The sequence below is a fragment of the Ambystoma mexicanum genome, chromosome 4q, assembly GCF_040938575.1.
Source record: "Ambystoma mexicanum isolate Mex_15411 chromosome 4q, UKY_AmexF1_1, whole genome shotgun sequence".
NCBI lineage: Eukaryota > Metazoa > Chordata > Amphibia > Caudata > Ambystomatidae > Ambystoma > Ambystoma mexicanum.
Window position 1 is genome coordinate 564,460,360 of NC_090928.1, and position 19,940 is coordinate 564,480,299.

Genomic DNA, 19,940 nt, shown 5'->3' on the forward strand with positions numbered 1-19,940 from the left:
AAGTCACGCTTTCGCTCCCTTGACCGTGCTGGCGGGCAGCTGTTATACGCTCACCCAGTAGTGTGCAGGATCATAGTGGCAGCATGTGTCCTGCACAACGTTGCAACACGCCGGGGCCTGGCCGTGGACATGGTGGTGGCCCCACATCCCCAACCACATGCACAGCCGCTGCGCATGGGAGGGGAAAGGGCACGGGGGGAGGCAGCCCGTACACAGCTAGTGGCTAATTACTTCACATAGAAATCACACCCCTGTGGAGTGCACACTGCCCTGGCACATTCCATCTGACAATCAATGATGACTCAACCTGACACTGATCCTGAATGTCTGGAGAATGAACCGTGAATACCATATCAGCCTGAGATTGTTCACCTGGAAGTGTCACAATGTGTGCATCCCTACCCACACAGACACCACCAATGCAGTTTTGTGAAGTTACACATTCAAGCAGCTAAAATGATTACCCACTTGCAAAATGCAACAAGAGGACAGTGCCATGTCAGCCAACCCAACCCCAGCACCGCCACACGACACACCGTGCCATGTCATGCTAATTGCAGGTAAACAAAGTAATCCCCACAACATGACACTAGTCTCACTATGTACAGTGTCCCTATTAGAAACCTGCAACACCTGAAATGCTCACAGCAATGCCGGACCAACAACATACTTGAGCACGTAGTACCATTAACATGACATCACAAATGTTACATATTAGTAGTCTCACCACCTGGAAATGCCTGCACTCCCACCACTACCAACTGTGCAGTGTTGGCGCCATGTAGAGTTGTAGGTGCACTGCTGCCAACATGGACCCCATCTCCAGACTAGAGGTCCTTGTGTAGACATGAGGAAGGGACCTGCAAATTGGGAGGTAGACACAGAAGATGAGTTACACATCAATGCAACATGCAGTGTACAACACAACAGCAATATGCACTAGGAATGTATACACAGTATTGACTACAGACTGCCCACACAGCTCATGGGAGTCCAAAGTCACTGTGTAATTCACTGTCACTTGGGCACACCCTTTGCAAGCCCATGGAAACGTGAAGCAGGAGGGGTGTGTGTGACTCAAACCCAAGCATCTGAACCAAATACATTACAAGCCTGCATGTGCCCAGCCACAATGCAGCGTATGCCCACAGGAACCACGGAAGCCAACAAATTGTCACAAAAAAATAGGGAATAAAAGAAATAACAATAAAAATAAAAATATGAAACAATCAAAAATGGCCATTGATGGGCCCGGGGGGGTTGGGGAGGCCACCCAGGAGGTCCGAGGACAGGATGCACACCAGAACCCACCTCCGTGGATCCTGGGAAAATAAAACACCTCCATGGGCTCATGGCCCACACGGCTACCCTGTTGTGGGAGTATCACTGCTGTCACTATTATCACCCTGTGCAGCTGCATCCGGAGGTGGTTGCACTATGGGAGGCAGCCCACGCAAGGCCCTAGTCTGCTCCTCCATGGCTGCAAGCATGCGGGTGTGGTAGGTCTGGTTCTGGAGGATGAGTGTGCGGAGGTCCCCATGCAACAACTCACGGGATGCCCGGACCTCCGCCCTCATTGCCTGCATCTCAGCTGAGAGCGTACGGGTGAGACGCTCCAGCTGCTGTTCTGTCCTTTGGTGTGTTGAAGCCTCAAGCTCAACAAGAGTCGTCCTGAGGTGAAGGAGCTCCTGCCTCAGGGCTTCCCTGTGGCCCTGGGACTCAATGGAGATGGCCTCCTGCAGAGTCGCCAGTGCCACCCGCCTGTCCCTGTTGGACCCCAACATGTCCTCCCTGTGTGACTGGCAGATGGAGTCGGTTGCCTGCTCTAGTCGCTCCATCAGCCTTTCTGGGGGGACAATGGAAGTGGCCACCCTATCCATGGCCTGAGCCATCATCTCGGATGATGCAGCCTGTTGGGTTGCCATACCGTAAATGGATTGCTCCCATGCGGTATTGCCGGGTGGCGTACGGCCACCACGTCAGCGGGCACCACACCTGTCTGGGGCAAGTCGAACTGTGCCTTGCTGTGCCGGCACTGCCTGAGGCTGCAGGACTGCATTCCCCCTCTGATCTGCTGGCCCAGGAACAGGATCAGATGTCGCGGAGCGTGACCCTGCATCCGTAATCACCGAAGGCGTAGCTGCCAACACTGACATCCCCATGGAGGGTTCTGACCCTGGTGCAGGTGGGTGAGACAGAACAGAATCCCTCCCTGGAACACTCACCTGCGACGGCACGTAGGTCTCATCCGAATCAACACCTGAGTACAGCTCGGGGGAGGTGCAGCCAGAGACACCCCTTGAGAGCACGACCTGCAGCACTTGTGGGTTCTCCCCCACCACCACACCACGTCCCTCACTGGTGGTTGGTCGGCCCTCGGACCCCTCCTGGGTCTGCACCATCTCCACAACCCCAGCAGTATCAGGTGCGTCTTCCCCTGCAAAGACATGAAAACAAAGAAATGGAAACAGGCATTAGCACCATGGCACACAATGAGGGCTGAGAAGCAAGGGAACCAGTACTTGATTGACACATGTCCCACATGACTAAAACCCTCCCATGCATGCACCCTCACTGCGTATGAAGTGCAGGCAAATGGCACACACTGATGACACCAAGATGGAAAATGAACACATTTTCTGCATGCTGCCTGGCAGTGGCATCACACATTGGCCTGTGATTGCCAGGTGAAACACACATGCCATCACACAGATGGCATGTACCATTGCTATTGAGTGAAGATGGAGAGGAGGGCAGCACCTATTCATTCAGTCCAGTTCCCGCATGTAATTGCTTTTCTAATTCTAACAGGTCAGATTTTTCACCTGGAGCTGCCAGTCTGAAATGGTCCAATTGCACAGGGACATGTGTGTACAAATGATATCCAGGTAACAAAGTCACTCCACTTCACCATTGCCATGTCAGACATGTGACTAGTGGACAGCGACATGGCTAGTAAAAGTGGGGGAATGAAAACAATCTGACTGAATGAACAGTGAAAAATAAGCAACAATGTTGCGGCAAGGTGACACTTCAAGGGCAACTGGCGTGCAGTTGGGCTAGATGTCTACTGTTGGCAGAAGGGATACTGCTATGGCCAAATGCAGCTGCGCAGGAAGTATTGCATGAAGCACATGGCTGACCCATACGACTCAGGCGCACACACTCTCACCTGGCACACAAACAGAAGCCCTCACACACACACCATGCACATGGATGACACACACATGCATGTGCACTCACCGGACAATGCCTCGTAATCAGCCAGATCTCCCACGCCTTGGATCTGTTCCTCCGTGACGTAGGTCCCAGCGACTGACTCATGTGGAGTGAGTTCCATGTCTACTACTGGAGACCCACCTGCAGTCACTAGAGTTGCGGCATGACTTGAGGCCAGCTTACTCTTTGCCCTGCGCTTTAGGTCATTCCAGCGCTTATAGCAATCATTGGCTGTGCGCCTCACGATTCCAAGGGCACTTACGATGTCCGCAACGGTCTGCCAGTGTGCCTGGCGTTGTGCAGGTGTGGTCTTGGATCCTGCAACAATGACCATCTCGTTGTCATGTCCGGACACATACTCGACAAGTGCATTCAGTTCGTCATCCGTGAAGCTGGGCTTCCTGGACGGGCCGGACTGTGTAGCCGTGTCTGGGGCATCAGCCTGTGCCGGACGAGCACTCTTCCTCTTCCGCTTGGAAGGTGGTGGTGATCCTGAGTGCCCTGCGCCACTCGGGACACTAGGGGCAGGAGCCCTGGTGGACTCTGTATCAGGAGTGTGGGATTGCACACTCAGCATGGGAGTTGGTGCAGGCATTGGCTCTAGTGTGATGGTGTCAGGGAGAATGTCAGCAGCATGGACTAGGACCGACACTGTCCTGGCTGGGTGTGTGAGGGCTGGGGTGGATGGAGCCGCAGCTGCCCCTGCAGCCTCTCCGCCCTGCCTCCTTGGTGCAGCAGATGACCTTGCTGCCCCAGATCCACGTGGCATGATGGCATCAACGTGCACCAGCGCACGTGTCGTAGCCCTGCTGACCTGGAAGTCAGCCATGGAGTCAGCCAGGTCTGGTGCCACAATGGGCTGGTCCAACAAGGGCTGAGCATGGATGGTGTCAGCCACATCAGCCTCAACGGGAGGGGGGGAGGGGGGTGAATATGGGTGCCCGTGACTGGTCCTCCACACATGGGGGGACAGGCTCACCCTGCAAGTTACGACCACGTCCCCTACCGGATCCACCACGGCCACCACTTGTGGCTCTTCCACCTTTGCCACCCTTACGGAATCCTCGCCTCCCAGCCATGGCACTGATGTTAATGTGCGTATGGGAGTGGATGTAGACTATTGTCCTGGGCAATTGGGGGTCAAAAGGGTTGGGTACCAGATGGTAATTGTACCCTAGTGCTCTAGCAAGGCTGATTGTAACCCCTGGGGAAAGATGACGGGTCACGCAACGCACAGGAGGCCCAAAAAAGGGAGATGACGTGCACGCAACCCCTCCTAGACCACGTGTGCAGAAAGAAAAACCTGCACTACGCTGTGGCACCCAGTAACACAAGAATGAACGTATGCGTGTCACACGCAGCCTAGAATGACCTCTGAAGGGGTAGGCTACACACGGGGCAAGCACAGATGTTAGATACGTGCGTGACTCACCGTCTGCCTGGTAAACGAGCGTGTAAAAGGAGCACGTTTGGTTGGCAACACCCCCGCCAAAAGAAGATTTGTACGCTGTCTGAGGAGACAGGACAACAGTAGAAGGGAACACTGTTTGAGGGAACAGGCCCAGGTAAACCAGTAAAAGAGAAAAAAGAGAAAAAGCTGTCAGAGGTAACAGGGAATACGAACTTGAAACGCTGTGAAGTAAATCGCGTGTGAAACGACAAGAAGTACAGAATTCACCCACTCGCTCTCCACGAAAAGCACGTACAAGGAAAACGTGTTCTACACGTACCTTTTATACAGGCCCACAAGGCCAGCGTCACTTACGCGGCGTGTACGCGCTAGGGCCATTACCACCAATTACATGCTTTGTCACTTCTGCGTGTAGGGCCATTTCCACCAATCACGCGCGATTACACTCTGACGTGCAGTCTTTCCACGTGTGCTCTGTCATCACGTGCTGTGTGGGAAACACCTGTGCGGGTCACGTCACAGACGCGCTTACGCGCTGAGGGCCTTTCCTCAGTTTTCACGCTGACGTGCAGGATTTTCACGTGCCAAATCACTCCGTACCAAGCTGGCCACGCATACGCACACGGAATACCACGCTCCTGCCCGGAAGGCCGAACTACTGCCCCCCAGAGCCCGAGCACGCTCCCACCTGCTGCTGCCTGACTGCCTGCTGCCCCTGCACTGCTGGGGGGTGGGGGTGGTGGGTGACATGGGTGGGTGCCTGGTGGAGGCTGCCCCTGCACTGCTGGGGGGTGGGGGTGGTGGGAGACATGAGTGGGGGCCTGGTGGAGGGTGCCCCTGGTGACTGGGGGGGTGGGGGTGGTGGGAGACATGGGTGGGGGCCTGGTGGAGGGTGCCCCTGGTGACTGGGGGGGTGGGGGTGATAGGGGACATGAGTGGGGGCCTGGTGGGGGCTGCCCCTGCACTGCTGGGGGGTGGGGGTGGTGGGAGACATGAGTGGGGGCCTGGTGGAGGGTGCCCCTGCACTGCTGGGGGGTGGGGGTGGTGGGAGACATGAGTGGGGGCCTGGTGGAGGGTGCCCCTGGTGACTGGGGGGGTGGGGGTGGTGGGAGACATGAGTGGGGGCCTCGTGGAGGGTGCCCCTGGTGACTGGGGGGGTGGGGGTGATAGGGGACATGAGTGGGGGCCTGGTGGGGGCTGCCCCTGCACTGCTGGGGGGTGGGGGTGGTGGGAGACATGAGTGGGGGCCTGGTGGAGGGTGCCCCTGGTGACTGGGGGGGTGGGGGTGGTGGGAGACATGGGTGGGGGCCTGGTGGAGGGTGCCCCTGGTGACTGGGGGGGTGGGGGTGGTGGGAGACATGAGTGGGGGCCTGGTGGAGGGTGCCCCTGGTGACTGGGTGGGTGGGGGTGGTGGGAGACATGAGTGGGGGCCTGGTGGAGGGTGCCCCTGGTGACTGGGGGGGTGGGGGGGTGGGAGACATGGGTGGGGGCCTGGTGGAGGGTGCCCCTGGTGACTGGGGGGGTGGGGGTGGTGGGAGACATGGGTGGGGGCCTGGTGGAGGGTGCCCCTGGTGACTGGGGGGGTGGGGGTGGTGGGAGACATGAGTGGGGGCCTGGTGGAGGGTGCCCCTGGTGACTGGGTGGGTGGGGGTGGTGGGAGACATGAGTGGGGGCCTGGTGGAGGGTGCCCCTGGTGACTGGGGGGGGTGGGGGGGTGGGAGACATGGGTGGGGGCCTGGTGGAGGGTGCCCCTGGTGACTGGGGGGGTGGGGGTGGTGGGAGACATGAGTGGGGGCCTGGTGGAGGGTGCCCCTGGTGACTGGGGGGGTGGGGGTGGTGGGAGACATGAGTGGGGGCCTGGTGGAGGGTGCCCCTGGTGACTGGGGGGGTGGGGGTGATGGGGACATGAGTGGGGGCCTGGTGGGGGCTGCCCCTGCACTGCTGGGGGGTGGGGGTGGTGGGAGACATGAGTGGGGGCCTGGTGGAGGGTGCCCCTGGTGGCAGGGGGGGTGGGGGTGATAGGGGACATGAGTGGGTGCCTGGTGGAGGCTGCCCCTGCACTGCTGGGGGGTGGGGGTGGTGGGAGACATGAGTGGGGGCCTGGTGGAGGGTGCCCCTGGTGACTGGGGGGGTGGGGGTGGTGGGAGACAAGGGTGGGGGCCTGGTGGAGGGTGCCCCTGGTGACTGGGGGGTGGGGGTGGTGGGAGACATGAGTGGGGGCCTGGTGGAGGGTGCCCCTGGTGACTGGGGGGGGGTGGGGGTGGTGGGAGACATGGGTGGGGGCCTGGTGGAGGGTGCCCCTGGTGACTGGGGGGGTGGGGGTGGTGGGAGACATGAGTGGGGGCCTGGTGGAGGGTGCCCCTGGTGACTGGGGGGGTGGGGGTGATAGGGGACATGAGTGGGGGCCTGGTGGAGGCTGCCCCTGCACTGCTGGGGGGTGGGGGTGGTGGGAGACATGAGTGGGGGCCTGGTGGAGGGTGCCCCTGGTGGCGGGGGGGTGGGGGTGATAGGGGACATGGGTGGGTGCCTGGTGGAGGCTGCCCCTGCACTGCTGGGGGGTGGGGGTGGTGGGAGACATGAGTGGGGGCCTGGTGGAGGGTGCCCCTCGTGACTGGGGGGGTGGGGGTGGTGGGAGACATGAGTGGGGGCCTGGTGGAGGGTGCCCCTGGTGACTGGGGGGTGGGGGTGATAGGGGACATGAGTGGGTGCCTGGTGGAGGCTGCCCCTGCACTGCTGGGGGGTGGGGGTGGTGGGAGACATGAGTGGGGGCCTGGTGGAGGGTGCCCCTGGTGACTGGGGGTTGGGGGTGGTGGGAGACATGGGTGGGGGCCTGATTGAGGGTGCCCCTGGTGACTGGGGGGGTGGGGGTGGTGGGAGACATGAGTGGGGGCCTGGTGGAGGGTGCCCCTGGTGACTGGGGGGGTGGGGGTGATAGGGGACATGAGTGGGGGCCTGGTGGAGGGTGCCCCTGCACTGCTGGGGGGTGGGGGTGGTGGGAGACATGAGTGGGGGCCTGGTGGAGGGTGCCCCTGGTGGCGGGGGGGTGGGGGTGATAGGGGACATGAGTGGGTGCCTGGTGGAGGCTGCCCCTGCACTGCTGGGGGGTGGGGGTGGTGGGAGACATGAGTGGGGGCCTGGTGGAGGGTGCCCCTGGTGACTAGGGGGGTGGGGTTGGTGGGAGACATGAGTGGGGGCCTGGTGGAGGGTGCCCCTGGTGACTGGGGGGGTGGGGGTGGTGGGAGACATGGGTGGGGGCCTGGTGGAGGGTGCCCCTGGTGACTGGGGGGGTGGGGGTGGTGGGAGACATGAGTGGGGGCCTGGTGGAGGGTGCCCCTGGTGACTGGGGGGGTGGGGGTGATAGGGGACATGAGTGGGGGCCTGGTGGGGGCTGCCCCTGCACTGCTGGGGGGTGGGGGTGGTGGGAGACATGAGTGGGGGCCTGGTGGAGGGTGCCCCTGGTGACTGGGGGGGTGGGGGTGATAGGGGACATGAGTGGGGGCCTGGTGGGGGCTGCCCCTGCACTGCTGGGGGGTGGGGGTGGTGGGAGACATGAGCAGGTGTGCAGGGTAGTCCCCTGTTTTGTGGGCTGCCTGCAGGGGCCGTGGAGGGTGTACAGGGTACACCTGTGAGGACCCACCCAGCCTAATCGCGTGTGTAACTTTCCACGCACCCCTGTAATACACGTACCAAGCCAAATCGCGTGTGAGAATTCCCGCGCACCCCTGAAATACACGTACCCTGCTGAAATCGCGTGTAAAACTTCCCGCGCACCCCTGAAATGCATGCGCCCAGACTATTCGCGTGTGGAACTTCCCGCGCACCCCTGAATTACACGCGCCCAGGCTATTCGCGTGTGGAACTTCCCGCGCACCCCTGAAATACACGCGCCCAGGCTATTCGCGTGTGGAACTTCCCGCGCACCCCTGAAATACACGCGCCCAGGCTATTCGCGTGTGGAACTTCCCGCGCACCCCTGAAATACACGCGCCCAGGCTATTCGCGAGTGGAACTTCCCGCGCACCCCTGGAATACACGTAGCACGCTGGGAGACATGAGTGGGGGCCTGGTGGAGGCTGCCCCTGCACTGCTGGGGGGTGGGGGTGATAGGGGACATGAGTGTGGGCCTGGTGGAGGATGCCCCTGCACTGCTGGGGGGTGGGGGTGGTGGGTGACATGGGTTGGGGCCTGCTGGCAGGTGCCCCACAGTGCTGGGGGGTGGGGGTGGTGGGAGACATGAGTCGGGCATGAGTGGGGGCCTGGTGGAGGCTGCCCCTGGTGGCTGGGGGGTGGGGGTGGTGGGAGACATGAGTGGGGGCCTGGTGGAGGCTGCCCCTGCACTGCTGGGGGGTGGGGTGGTAGGAGACATGGGTGGGGGCCTGGTGGTGGGTGCCCCTGGTGGCTGGGGGGTGGGGGTGCAGGGGGACATGAGCAGGTGTGCAGGGTAGTCCCCTGTTTTGTGGGCTGCCTGCAGGGGCCGTGGAGGGTGTACAGGGAACACCTGTGAGGACCCACCCAGCCTAATCGCGTGTGATAATTCCCACGCACCCCTGTAATACACGTACCCAGCAAAATGGCGTGTGATAATTCCCACGCAACCCTGTAATTCACGTACCCTGCCAAATCGCGTGTGATAATTCCCGCGTACCCCTGTATTACACGTGCCCTGGACAATCGCGTGTTGAACTTCCCGCGTACCCCTGTAATACACGTTCCCTGGACTATCGCGTGTTGAACTTCCCGCGCACCCCTGAAATACACGTACCCTGGCACCCTGGCTAATCGCGTGTATAACTTCACGCGTACCCCTGATATGCACGTTACCCGCTTTGCGTTCCTTGTTTGGCAGCCCTGTAAACTGGTCCAGGGTTAGCGCAGCCCTTTGCGATGATTTAGCGATTTTGATGGCTTTTCCTTGCGCGAGGGCGTTCTTGGGGGCGTTACTGGCGCTGCTGCAGGGTCGCTGCGATACTCTGCGCCACGGCTGGTTTGGGAGCCTAAAATCCATGAATACGCTGTGCGCGGAAATCGGTTTTAGCGCACGTGCCTGGCGCAGACAATCGCACGCGGACACTCTGCGCCAGCCGCTTGCGACACTTTTCTGCGAAATTCTATGAATTACCCTGTTAATTGTTTGTGGTGTTCCCAATACTGCATATGATTCTGCCTAACAATACCCTCTTGGCAAACAACATTTTGAAGAGTTGTAGAAAGGATCAATTGACCGTGATTGGGATTTTCTCGATTCACAATTGAGCTCCTCAGGATTAACAGCAGTCGGGCCTCTCTGTGCCCCCACTAGAAATGATTAGTCAAAGGAAATCAGAACATTGCAAAGTCGACCTCGGGTACTTGCAAATAACCCCTTCGCATGTGAAAGTAGCAATGGTCGAACGTACTGCATGCAAAGAGGAGAAGATATTTGCAAATATTTCAGAGTTTAGCTAAATGTTGCCAATCAAATTCGTCTTTCGAGCACCAAAAATAGAAAGGGCATGAGAAAAATGCAAAAAAGTAAAGTTGTAATTTAGAGTTCTCAAGAAATCGTGCTCAACAGTTGCTTTGAAACCCTGGTTTCTAAAGTGAGCACACAGCTTTAGCTCTTTTTCAGGAATGGTATCCAAGTTATGTAGGTCAAACCAAACTTTGTTTTCCAACTAAGAACACGCCCTTCAAGTTCGAGCTAATGTAGTGCTTACAAGCCTTTGTGTACATGTTTCTGTTAAGCATGTGATCAAATGAGTCACGCCACAGTAGGCTGATTCACTGATACCTTTGCTTTCGTACTGGAGGGGGAATGCTTACAGCATAAAATATATTAAAAACAAATAGACCCGTTTTTTTATGGGCATAATGGTGTGTGAGAAAGGGCCAGAGTACAAGTACAGTCCAATGAAGGTCTATTTTGCTTGAACTCCTCGGAAAGCGCACAGTCAAACCAAGGCACATGTAGTGCACACATGTCCATGTCCATGAGGAGCTTTTAATAAGTAGGTTGTTATAATGTTACATCTGCCTTCATTTGAAATCTTTGAGCAATTAAACAGATGCTCTGTGTATGAGCAATGCACTCAAAAGAGCCAAGAATGTAAGCACACTATGTTCCCGGAATACATCACTTTACATTAAATACAATTCACCTTCGTAACAGCACACCTATGGTGCCCACTTTTACTGCAAAAAGGACTCATTCCTTGGATACCCAATGTATAGTTTGTGGTAACCCAGAGGACACATAGTATCATTTTCAAATCTTTTGCCCTGGATATCAAGATCTTAGCAGGTGCTACTTGGCCCTTCTCTTCACATTAAAGAGTATGTTGCATATGGAAGTGGTCGTGATATATCAGTACCACAGAGGTGAATGGCGTGTATTATATTACAACATTTCTCCATAGGGCCTGGTTAAGAAGAGCAAAATTGATATTGAGAGGTTGTGGAACGCATTTCTTATGAAGCATTGTTTTTTATTTATCTGCTGATATTATTTTCCAGTGTATATGTTTCTTCCTTGTATTCATGGAATGTAGTGATGATTGGTATATGTTGTTTATTTGTGTGCTGTATTTCAAAATTTGATCTTAATCTGAACACATGTATTGATGTTTTTATGGTACCTATTAACGAATAAAGCTTGTTAAATTAAATATGATTATTAGGTGGCAAGGTGTAATGCTGATGTTCAACAAAAGTAAAAAATAGGAGAAGAATAGCACTGATAGGAATCATTTGGGTCTTCACTTGCAATTCTTGAAATTCGTTATAATTACTAAGTAGATATATTTTGAATAGAGGGTGCTATTATGTGAGTCATTAGAATAGAGCCAATATTAAAACTGAATCTTAGGTGTCACGTCTGACCTTACAGTCTAGATTGAAAAATGTGTGTATGATAAGAGAAAGGAACGATTGCTACTCTACCTAAATAAACGTTGGCATTTTACTGCAGCAAGCAATGGTTTTAATTACGCTGCCATTTTTTCACTTTTTAAAGGAATCTTATGAATTATTCCATGAAATGAACTAAGTTCACAAAGGACATAGAATAATACAGGTTTATTTGTAAAAGTAAGCTTTTCTCAAACGAGTTCATTATGTTGAATGTTGCCAAAAGTCTGTGTGTACATTGTCATTGAAAATGAACTTGCATGATTCAATTTAGCGAAATGACCCTGCTCATTATCTTGATATAATTTAAATGTATGCACCTACGTTTTCCTATTATGAATAATGATGTAACCGCCATTTCCACTGTTAGGAGAATAAATCTAGGTGACATGAAACGGAGGTAAAATATAGGATAAACATACACACTCGGCCTCATTTTCTAATAAAGTGCAAAAACAGTGCATAGCCTTAGAACCACCACTAAGATTGCACCATGCAAAACGCCTGTTTGGCGAGCTGGTTCAGAGAAAAAAGTACGCAAAATCCAACAACGCAAAGGAAAAACTGTAGCACTGTGCATGCCCACACCAAAGCCCCAGTTTGTGCACTGGGCGCACATTGCAACGAGACAGGATCACTAAACAGGCAATTGCAGTGGTTGATTGGTGCAGTTGTACAGAATGCCTCAATAAACGTATGTATTACTTAGCAGTCGTCCTCCTTACTCATACTATTCCTCATCAGAGTACTTACACTATGAAAGTGCTCTTACTTCTGACAGAACCCTTTCCACTAAAAATGATTTAATAAATGTGTTGCCCCTCCCAGTCATTGCCTATGCTGAAAAAATACCTCACCAATCCCATAATCCACCTGTCACTACCAAAGGAGCCATGATGATCTTGCCACCAGGGAGGGAGAGGAGTGTGTCAGTACTGGGACAAGGACGAGCAGGACTAGGAGTAAGGAAGGTAGTGCAAATGCAAGGGAGGAGAAAGTGTCAGAACATGCACAAGCTTCATTAAGTTGCAAAAAAGGAGGGTGTTAATACTAGGAGGAGTAGGACTAGGAGCAATGTACGTACTCTATTAAGTATACAAAAGAGATACAAAGATCAAACGGCACCTACCTGGTTGGCAAAGGTAATACCTCCACCCCTGCATAATGGGAGCAGTGGCCATTCCATGGAGAGTCACATGCAAACCTCCCAACAAGATAGAGGGAAGTGTCGAGTCTATCCTTCACAGAGACCAACAGGAGAGGGTCAAAAAAATATGTGCAATGGGCACACATATATTCAGACCATTCAACAAGCTTATTCCAGGCAGGCTGAGGGCCCTAGCTTTGGGCAATCAAAACCCAGGGACCCCTGGGGAATCACAGAATGGCAAAGACCAACAAAGAAAGCACACCTAAGCCAACTGCCATCTCACAGAGGCATAAGGAACAACCAAGCAAGACAGGGATTTAGCAATCCCCAACACATAAAAGGGCAACAACCACAAACCTATTCCAAGAAATATACGATCAGGATTAGCCTTCCATAGTGAAAGCTCCCATACAAGAACACTATACCGACATCTGGCTAGTAGTAGTGCAAGTGTTGGACCGCACAAACGCTGAAAGGTGAACCAAAGGGATTCAAAAGGGCTGCCAGGGTTTGAAGGATGTTGAAAAGTATCTGGGCAGGTACTTCTCAAAGAAGCACGAATGAAGACAGGGGCTCCTAAGACCCTCAATCTCACTATGGACTATGACCAATAAACTATAGTCACTGGGAAGAGAAAGCCATCCTGATTAAAGGGCCAGCACTGAATTCTTCCTACTCAGTGGCTAGTGCCCCAAAATAACAAGTAATGTAGCTCACCAAACTGCATTCCACAGAGCTGAATCACAAGTGTGCTGAGGAAGCAGACATTAAAGTGGGCAGTACCAAGTGACAAAGTGCACAGTTTCAGATCCCCATCCACAACTTTCAACATGTCGCCCAAGCAGCTCCTACTTTCTACTATAGAATCTGAAAGATCTGAGGTGGGAGTCTAAGGAGGACATAGGCAAATTCAGAGAACAGGCATTGCAAAAAGACTACCCAGTGTATGAACGATCTCACCCTCAAAACTAACAGGGTAATGTTGGGGAACTGACATGGAGAACACTCAGAAAAATGTACCAGAATTTGAAACATGACACTACCATATTGCAAGACGAGGCCATCTTTCTTCAGCAGTGAGAAGGTCGGAAATGGTATTCAAACGGTGCGATGGTGGGCTCCCCAGGTGCAGCTCAGAGGGTGTCTGGGAGTGCACAAGGATCCTTCAAATGAGAAGATGGTGACTGTCTAAAACAAAATACTAGCATTTCTGGCTTTGGGGAAGAGGGCTGGCAACAGCTGGGAACCTTCTTAAGTTGTAAGTTTGGCTCCTGGTGACCTCCAGTGCTGTGCACTTTAGTTGCTCACTCTCAGTGCCAAGATCTTTTGCAGGCATAGGGTAATCCATTTACAGCCACCCACCAGCCTCAGCTTGTCTGGTGCTCAGTCCAGCTGAAACTGCAGGGATGCCTCATGCTCACAAAGCGCAGGACTGCCTTCTCTCCTAATGTTCGAGCGCTGCAGGGACTGAGTGGGAAATCACAAAGTTCACAAAGCCTTGCAGTGGGGTAACCCTATCAGGAAAACAAGAGAGCAACCCAGCTGGCCTTTCCATGGTTCACAGCACAGAAGGACAGGAAGCAAAACAAGAGGATCAAGTAATTGGACCGATCTTTATACACAGGCAGGGAGGAGGAGTGGCTAAACAAATGTTACAAATCAAAATACTTGGGAAAGGATTCTGTTAGGAGAATGACCACCTTCATATAGTAAGTACTGTGATGAGGAAGAGAGACGTGGATGTAATAGCCACACCCCGTAAAGCACTAGCTAACGACAGTCTGTGAGTGGTCCAATCATGCACGTGATCACCATAGAAACAAGGACACAAGAAAGAGTTACTGGCCAGTGTAAGTCAGCGCCATAACAAACAGGCCAAAAACACAATTCATAGTAGTAGTGTCTGTGCAGTACCTGGCTCTGAGGCAACATTGCTTACACTGAAAGATGTAGTTGGCCCAAATGTGTTGGAGTGCATGTAATTCCCAGGCTTCAGTAATAAGGTGAAGGCGCCGTGACTGAGGGAGCAGTGGATGAGTGCCACCTAGGGGATGACTGCTGCAGGAGGAAGGGTCTTGAGTACAGATGAAGAGAGGATGGACACATTCCTGTCACTGAACATAGGCAGTCAGTTGTGCAGCTGGTGACTCAAGTGGACACAGAGCAGCTAAAATATGATACATCCCATGGTATTTGTATACTCTGTGGATCGTTGCATGAGTGTGTTGTGGACACACTCCATGTAATGAGTAATGTTCCTTGAGGAATCTCCTTTTGTTGCTCTTTCTCCTATGGTGCCAATGCGCTACTGCACATTCCAGTGGACATCAGTTAACTCTGCGTAGAGTACACGCTTACCTGAGGTGGCCATGGATGGTCAAATCCTCTCTACTGATGCTGCCATTGTTGAGGATGAGGACTTCAGTGTAAGAAGCTGTGGAAGTGCAAGGCTACAGGTTGTGTTGGACCACTTTTGTATGGTGGTTCGCATTGTCCACAAAACTTTTGAACATCGATTAGCTCAGCAACTTGCAGTCATGTTACTTTCACCAAAATTGCCCCATTAAAAGAGAATGTTGGTGAGGTCTACACTGACAACCAACACTGATACCAATGCCTGTTTTCTGCCTTACCCATGGATGTGGATAACTAGGGTGGTGTGACTTATGAGAAAGTCAATTGTCACATTCATAAACAACTGCAGTTTGATCGGACACCCATGATATAGGATGTGTACTGTGTTCATGAGGAAATAAAGCGACGGTGCGTTTAATGTGTGTTGACTCTATTGTATACTGTAACTGGTTCAGAGTGTTGAGAATTGCCCCCACAGCAACACGCACCTCTCCTTCAAGGTACACGTGGCAATAAACCAGGAAAAGAATCAAACGCAATGTGCACCCATAATGAAATACAATACGCTCATCCAAGCAAAATAAATCACACCTGCCATCCATATCTTTCTTCCTTAACACATTCATGGTAGCCACACCCCCTCTCAAATACCTTATGAGATCCACCCTTTAATGCCAGAAAGGAGTCCAACTGGCTCCCTTGACAACTACCACTGTCTCAGCTCCTTTGCCTGCACTCCCTTCAGCCCCTCTGCCTTCTCTTGCCTCTCTCTCAGACACCCAGGTTGCTTACAGGGGGACCTCTGTTCCCTGCACCCCCATAAGTCTTTCAAAAATGGGAATCTGCTCCGTGATGCCATGCGCATCTATCGCTCTGCAGTCAAGCACGCCTCTGATATCTGCCACCTCCTTGAACACCTGGACCTTGATGTTCTTGCTCTTACTGAGAAATGGTTTAAGGACAGCTCTGTCAGGAGTGTTGACACACTTCTCCCTGAAGGATAAAATATCCTATCTGAGTCCAGGCTCAACAGGCCAGGAGGGGGACTTGCCCTGATATTTTCAGAGTAGATCCCTGTTCCCATCATTCCCACTTAGGCCTATTCCTACTTCACATGCCTGGTCTGCAGGCTCTCTCTCTCTCTCCGGTCTCCTATCTAACTCTGGCCACCTTCTACCAGCCGCCGGGCCTGTCCACCCTCTTCCTCTCGGAATGGGCTACCTGGCATCTTCTCTCCTTTCCTCCTCCTCCCAACTCCTCCTGTTGGGGGATCTTAACATCCATTTTGACTCTCCTGACTCTTCAGGAGTTTTCCGCAACCTATGCCAATTACTCTCTCTCTCTATTCTACCTTCTGGTCAGATGCCCACTGCTGACCACATCTTGGATGCTCTCATCTCCACAGACATCCCTCTCTCTATCCCTTTGACTACCTCACTCTCATGGACTGTTAGGGTGAATTCTCTGTTTAGGCTGAATTTCCTAACATAGTGAGTCCCCCAGCAGCTTTGCTGGATTTCTGGAGTTTGTTTTGTTCAACCGGCCAAGAGTGAGACTCTTTTTTTTCCGACTCTTGGACATGATTTGTGGTATTTCTTTGAATGTTAATGTGTTCGATGGGCTATGGGGTCTTTTTCCTCCATAGGGTCTCATGTGTTTTGCTATGTGTGTTACACAGCACCCTCCGTGCCATAACACTGGGGTGTCCTAGGTGACCCCCACCATAGACTCCATACCCTGGGACTGACTACTGTCTCCCAGGGCATGTAAAGTCACCATTGGCTTTACTAGACCTAAATTTACTAACAGAACCAGTACAAACCATCCTATTGTGGACGTACTGGTAGGGGTAATTCGATTACCCCTGGGTCTGTTGTTCGAGGGGGCATTGTCCCGTCCCCCCTTGTCGAGTTTTGGCTGGTGGCAGTGGATACTACTTTTTATGTCGACCGCGAATATATTCCTATGGGATTTTCCCATTGTTCGAGGCTAATACTTTTTTTCACATTAGTCTCTGACATACCGCCGGTTTATTTATTTAAACTAAATTCATCAGTCGGTATTTTCTGCCAGAACTCAGTTTGTAAAATGGCGTATGTGTTCGCCTCTGTAACTCCAAACCAAAGGTTGAGCCCTTTGTTCCACTTTTGGCGAGCTTCTGCACAGAAGCCCTCCAGAGTGGTGCCATTCTGTCTGGGTACCACAGGGGGTGTGGAAGGGGGTTTAGGCACCCTGGACTGAGTTGCCTTGCCAACCCAAGTCGCACTCTGGTGTGATTGGACAAAGTGGTGAGCCGCCCCGCGCACCACTTAGCATGTTTGATTGACAGCTAGGCTGAATGAATGGGGGTTTTCTGCATAAACACAGGGCTTTGGGGACTGGAACTTGAGAAGTCGCCACAGGACCTAAAGAATCCGACAAGGGTAAAGCTGAGCCGACCTGCAACGACGACACCTCCGGTGGAGCCCTGCTGAACCGACTCACCACTTCCCAACGACAGAGGAGATCTCCCTGCCGGAGAGTCTCCTTCCCCTGACTGGTGGGAACAACCAGTCCCTTGCTTTTTCTTCGCTTCCAGGACTTTAGTGGTTGAATTGCCCGTGCTGAGCACCCCGGCAACCGGATAGCCGCTAACCACTGTACCGCGACCAAAAGGTGGTGCCTTGTGACTGAGCACTCTGCGGCTGGTCTCTTCCCTGGTGGTGCAACGATCTTCAACTTTCCTCGATGACGAGATCCTCTCATCTTCTGGCAAAGCCCTGACTTGCATCCACCACCAGGAAAAACTGCCCCCGCTGGAGCTGTCTCTTCACTTTTAAGGTACTGTGTCCGCCTGGCTTCCCTTGTGACGGTTAGCGTGAGGTGTCTTAAATCCTTACCTTTCCCCTGGGTCGCCTCCAGACCTTCTTAAACTTTTGTTCTAAACTGGTCCGACCTTGCTGTGACATTTTGCTGCAAAGACTTGAAGTGCATTTCCATTGTGATTTCTTTTGGAACATATCGCCTTGCCTCTCTCCGAGTGGGCCTGGCCTCTGAACTTTGATCTACAGCAGACCCTGTCTTACTTGCCTTGCGTTTGTTTCATAAAAGAGTTGGTACTGAGTTGGTTTCATACCCAGCCTTTTTCTCTCCCGTTCTAACGAATATTAGAGTGCCATCTAGGTGAAAGCACTCACCTCTGTCTGCAAATATGTGGTACCATTGAACCTAGACTTGTCGAAATATTGTTAGGGGATTGATATATACTTATAGTAATTGTGATTGAAGTTGTTTGCCATATTAGTGCCAGTGTGTTTTTCATAGATGTGTTTTTAAATAAATAATTATATATCTTTACACCCAAGCTCTGATCCGTGTCTGCTTGTTCTACTGTGTAAATGGCCCTATCTTGTATACTCCAAATACTGCCTAACTCGTCTTGAGAGAAGTCTGACTGCTCAGCCACAGCTACCAGGTAAATCTGGGTGGTGCAGACTGCTACCAATTGGGTTTACTGCTAACTCCTGTAGTCTTAAACTTTTTGTAGTGGCCCCAGAGGGAACTGCACAGGTTTCTGCCTAACACTGGTGGTAGCGGTGGGATTTGTATCGAGTATACAGTTTAGAGTGCTTTTCAACACTTTAGGATAACTAACCACAAAGCTTAGCACTAAAAAGCAACTTTCCAAAAACATGTCTACTATGGAAGTTTACAGTCAAGAGTCCTTGTCAGGTGAAAATACTGAGAGTTGGAGAGCTCTCTGTAGACAAGAGAATCTTTCTGTAAGAGGCAAGAAAATAGAACTGATAGCAAGATTGCTGGGAAACCAAAGTCTGGGTACTAGTTCAGGGGAACCAACTTCTCCAGCAAATGTAGATGACAGTAATGGTGTTGATCTAAATCAAAGTTCTGATGATAGTGATGAAGAGGCTGAAGAGGAAGGAGAGGCTAATGAAACTGTCTCCCCTACCCCTCTTTCTGCCTTACCAGCTGTACCTACTGGGCATATAGCAGGTCCCACACTAAGTCCTCAAGTCCTTGAACTAGAAAAAATGAAAATAAACTTGGAATTCAGAAGGATTACTGCTCAAACTGAACAGAAACACCAAGAAATGCAACAAATTCTTAGGCTCAGAGAAATGGAGCTCAAGCATGAGTTAGAAATGAAAAAGTTGTCTGTTGAAACTGCTTCTGTCTCTGGCTCCTCTAGAAGTTCCAGTCCCAAAAGACCCCGGATGCCTAAGGAATTAATTGGTATGTATGAACCAAAGTTGGATGTGTTGGATTGGCTGAGTTTGAGTATATTCATGGGCTCCAGAACATCACAGGTAATGAGTTACTTACCTGGTTGTTCTCTAGGCTCCCCCCTGTTGCAACTGATGCGGTAATGGAGTTGGGGGAGGAGGATAGGAACGAGTATGAAAGTGTGAAACTAGCTCTGATAGCTAGATTTGGGAAGACCCCTTCCCAGTATCCTAAGAGGTTTAGAACCCTCAAAAAGTCTGATGGTACCCCTTGGGCTACCTGGGTGAGTGAATGTTTGAAAAACTTAGAGGGGTGGATTAAGGGTTACAAGGTGAACACTTATGAGGGTATGAAGAATCTTTTTATGTTGGAGTCAATTTATGATGCCTGTTCTCCTGAGCTCAGACAGCACTTGGCTGATTCAAGGGAATTGGATTCCAGGAAGCTAGCTAAGGCTGCTGACTTGTGGGTTGCCAACAGGGCTACTCATAAGGATTCTGGGGCAACTCAGAAAAAGGATCAGGGGAAGCAGCCACCCAAAGTGAATCCAGAGAATTCTAATACCTCCCATACCAAAGAGGGCCACAAACAACAACATAACCAGGGTAAGCCACCAGGGAAGTCCCAGCAGACTAGTGTCCCTTCTGGCCACAAACCAGAAGGAGGTCAGAACAAGCCACCATTCCAGAGAGCATT